Source organism: Etheostoma spectabile, chromosome 3 (assembly GCF_008692095.1).
Source record: "Etheostoma spectabile isolate EspeVRDwgs_2016 chromosome 3, UIUC_Espe_1.0, whole genome shotgun sequence".
NCBI lineage: Eukaryota > Metazoa > Chordata > Actinopteri > Perciformes > Percidae > Etheostoma > Etheostoma spectabile.
Genome location: NC_045735.1, coordinates 26,142,269 through 26,147,385, shown reverse-complemented (window position 1 = coordinate 26,147,385; position 5,117 = coordinate 26,142,269).

Here is a 5,117-nt window from a genome sequence, read left to right as displayed (position 1 = left end):
CAAAGCATTTTGAACGACTCCCAAATCAAATCTTTTCCTCCTGCTGATGTGTCGTCTGCAACACAGAAAGACACCAAGAAACAATCGGGGCACACCTCTTCAAGTGAAACCTCGCTCACAGAGAGACTGATTCCAGCAACCCCCGCGCCTTATCGCTCATCAAAGTCACTCTATACAGTGAGGAAACAAGAGATGCTTGACAAAAAGGTGAGCATCGGGGACCCACAGTCAAAACTGATTTATTTCAGTAAGCATAACAAAAATGCTTCCCACAGTCTCTCATCAAACTTCAAAAATGTATTTGTCCAAAACCAACCTTTGGACATCAGCAGTGGGTCAGTCGGCAATTCGACTGATGTCACTGAAACTCCCACCAGCACTCAGAAAAGTGTTCTACCACACGGTGATCAAAGCGCTGAATCACATCCAACTCAAAGAATGAAATCAGTTGAAGCTTCTAGTGCAATAGCATCATTCAGCCTTAGTAGGCAAAGCACTCCTGAGTCTCCCTCTGTGACAGGTAGAGCTGATTCTTTGATCTCTGTGGCGAGGAGCCAAACAACAGCCAAACCAAGCTCTAAGACCAAAGAACCCATATTGACTTTGTTACTAAAGAATTCTGCCATCGAGTTTGCATCCGTAACTACAAAGAGATACCTGACAGACAAACATAATTCTCAGACAATTCTCAACACTGCAAACAGCATTGTTAAACAGTCTACTGTTGATCCCTCGGGACCGGCAAATGAAGCCCAAACTCCAACCTCGTCAACAAGTAAAGTTGTTGTGCCTTTGAAGTTGTTTTTTTCCGAATCAAGACAGGACCTTGGCGATGCAGTATCACCGTCAACTCCAACAACCCAATCAAGCCGGTCGCTCTCTGGGAGACCGACAATGAGCGCACTTCTAGGGAGTCAATCAAAAATCACTCGGGAGAGGACGTTCAATGTTAGCTATGATAACCGTGAGGCACCAACACAGCAATCTCTTGTAAAATATAACATGGATTTAATCACAGATGCACTAATGGTCCATAATCTAAAGCCGGGAGATAAAAATAAGCAGGTGTTGACTGTAGTTGCAGAAGACGAGGACAAAGAGATTCTCAAGATAGAGGGCAAGCAGGGTGAAGGAATTAAAGAGACAAAAGACATACTAAAGTTGCCGAAAGTTAAAGAGAGCAGGGACAATGAACAGTTGGTAAACAATAGAGAAGAATTATTGAACACGCACAGCGGGAAACAAGAAAAGATAATTAACACTAGAGTAGATATAAATCGAAATACAGACCAAAAGGAGGATAAAATGGAAGAGCACGAGGCCAAATCAAGCAGAGAGGAAGGCGGAGGGACCATAAGAGACGAGGATGTAACTTTGAGAAAAGACAATAATCCAAGACAAGGGGGAGTAAGAGACGCAGTTGCTGAAAAAACAGCTGTGACAAAGACTTCCACCAAAGATGTAGCAGAAAAACAGAGCCAGTCTTTGACGACGACCGGAGCAGAGGCTGGAAGAGAGGTAGAAGCGAGCGAGGAAGACATTAAACACAACAGAGAAATTGGGAGAGAGGACATGACAAATGTTCCCCTTGGACCTACCACTAATTCCAAAGAACATAACGGAGACAAAGGGAACACTGTCACAAACCTGTCTCCCATCCACGGTTTAATTAAACAGTTGCGAGCCCCTGAGCACAAAGGCATTCATCCAGGGGAAAATATTACAAAAATTGTGGAAATGAAAAATAAGCCCTTTTTCTATCAAGTGACAAGCAATCACAGACCGCTACACTCAACTTTGAGATCCCAGAGCCCGAAACTATCAAGAATGACATATTTTCCCACAGAGCCCCACACAGAGATTAAACACATGGCTATGCTTACAAAGCATGGAGAGACATCTTCACGTTCTAAAGAAAGCACCCAGAACAGAGTTCTTGAGTCTGTGTTTTCTGTGACTGCCATACCAAAAAGTGTCCCACGACTCTCTCAAGCATTTGGATTTAGCACTTCAAAATTTAGCGGTGCGTTGAAGCAAACAATTTCCCCGCACAGTAGTGCAACTAAATCAGCTCATCCTGTACTAAAAAGTATCACTGAAACCCCACGACTGGCAATCACAACAGAGTTCCTCAGGGCTCAGCCCCACTTTACAGCAAATAGCTCTACTCTCAGTGTATCAATTATTTACAGCATCTCAGATCATAAATTCAGTAATTTGGTTTCGAAAGAAAATTCCCTTTTTAAGACCATGATTGAGAGAGAGCAAACGGCACACATTATACCAGCGCGTGCATTTGATTCCAGTGTCAAGAAGCCTACCAGGCAAGCCATAGCTGCGGCCCTGCCATCTGCGGCCCACACCTCCAAAGGCCAGCCTCAACAAAGCCGGTCTTCCCCTGAGACAAGTCAGTCCGCCCCATCCATCTTTAACATGTCTTCAGGCCAGCCATGCTCATTTAAACTATTAGAGAAGACCCATTCAGATGCTTTGCATGGTGCTGTTGATGATAACGAGCAGAGATCTGTGCAGACCTTAATGGCATCGATGAGCCCTAAAGCAAAGAACGATCAATTTCCTTTCAGCAGCATGTCACCGCTGCCAAACCTCATGATGTTTGGAGATGACAGTTTACCTGGCACCCATCGCCTGATGGGGCTAACAAGATCGGCCTCAGAAAAAGAAATATTGAGGGCCAACTCTGACAGGGAACATTCGGAGTCCTTGTTAGGGACCGCTGATGAGGAAAATGAAACAGAGGAGAATGACAGTGTGCTAAATATGTTGACCGTGGGAGTTACAAAGCAGATGGCAGAGAGCAAAGATGAAAAGAACAGGTCCCATTTTATAGCACAAACCATTGAGAGGAGTAGAAACCATGCTAGTACCACTGAGGAACTCAACTATTTGTCTGTATTACAGACCGAGAAGCAAGCCGTAAAAATCACTAATGATGACAAGCGCAATGACCTGTTCAATGCAGATGGCAGTGATGATGCAAACAATACAGTGAAAACTACCATCGAGAATAATCAGCTTTCCCAGTCAGGAGGTTATAATGAAACAAGCACTCAGCCCGTCATGTCTGCAATTCCGAGCACTCACAAGATCGAGCAGGGAATAGATGCAGATTTTAAGCCTGATACAAATGATTTTGCTTTATTTGTGCTTGACAGAAATAATCAAACTGGCAACACTGCATTTGTTGGGTCAGATGGTCTGCCCAAAATACCCCAAATACAGGGTAATGATGTGACAAGCAATGCTATTTCTGAGCTTCATGCTACTGAAAAACAACATGATCCTTTCAAACCACAGGCCACTGCGGGTGACAACGCTCCCCCTGTCCCAGAAATTCATTTAGGAAGTCACCTTAAGGTCCGCAATATATCCACACAGCAGATTGCTGACCGGATTATTAATGGCACTCCTGAATTTCAGATAACCACAACTAAAGCCAATGACTTTTTGTCTCTGGCACCAACTGCTAGAACAAGCGGTCTCATTGTTTCCACAGAAGCTCATGAATCAGCGCTGACTACTAGTGAGAGTGTGCAATTTGTTATTACAAAGTCATCTCAAGCTGAACGTATGGTACAGTCCAATCATCATATTGAGCCTTTGTCACTGAGAGAGCCTCCCACAAGTGCCACTACTGACAAGCCCCCACCTGCTGTGAGAAGAAGAAAGACAACAGAAAGACAGAGTGTAGAGCAGTCTGTGCGTGAAATTTCTGTTCAGGCGACCGAACAAAACCAGCACGCCCCGCCTGGTATGCTGGCAGTAACAGGTCCAATCAAGGAACCGGGGAAGAGTGTTCAAGGTTTGTTAAAAGCTGCCCACAGAGCTAAAGGGCTACATGACACAACATCTACTACGGTGAAAAGAGTTAAAAATTCATCATTTAAAGATATCACAACAACACTGACAAAAAGGAGTGCTTTTGAATCTAAAAATCCTCAAAATAAGATGACTCCTACAGTCCATAGGTTGGACAGAGCAGACCAACATAAGAACCAAGCCTTACCTGAAAAGAAACTTGGGGCTGGGATTGATTCTGTACCACTTAAGGGGATCTTGCCAACAGAGTTTTGCTGCACTGAGTCAAGCGTGACAACTGAAACAATTGGAGCAGGTGAGATTGATCATATTGCTCCAGACACAACTTATAAATCACAGGCCGGAAACACAACAGGAGATCATTTAAATGCAGTGCACAGTCCTGACACAAAACCAGAAAATGGTAACTGTAGCACTGACCGACCTGTACCTGGAAAGGCTACACCACAGGCCACCAACATCGACAATTCAGTACCTTCACCAGCCACCAGGGATTCTGACCATGACCACGCCACTGTTGAGACTACGTCAAAAAAGGCCAAGGGTATGACTGTTGACACATGGAGAGTACTTGTTGAAACTGATCATTTGGAGAGGAGTGGGGAACTTGTAGAGAAAACAATACAAATACACTCTCGCAGGGAGACCTCTAAAGCTCAGGAGGCTGTAGCAACAGATGTCACGTCTCCTAAAGCTGAAGAAACTACTGCACATAACATTGTAAAGACTACAGAGTGGACACTGCTCACTGAAAAAAAGATAAAAACACAATTAAATAGAAGAGCAGCAAAAGCTGAGATATTTACAGCACAACATGCGACCAGGTCAGCGCGTGCTATGGTTAAAGAAGAGCCAGGAGCCCAAACGTCTGGGCGCAGGCTGTTACTGCCGAGGCCTGAGTCTGAGTCAGAGCTGGCGAGAAAGTCCTCACCTCATCTTCATCTCTCTGGGTAACATTATTGTATTATCTTTTAATCATGTTTTAACAAATTAAAGAACCATGCTTTGCACGAGATATGCTATTAAGTAGATCACCCACCACAGCAAACTGTATTCTACTGTATGTTCACTTAATTGGTATAGTCACATGGTAATGAGCAGGTGCAGTTCTGATGAGGCACTCCTAAATCCACAATTGAGGACTATGCTGCTTATAAGTATTACTTTTGTGAGTTGGGATCACAACTATTAGAAAAACAACATAAAGTGGTCGGTTGGTAGAGTGGTCGCACATATATAGAGGTTTACTCCTCGACACAGCAGCCGTGGGTTCAACA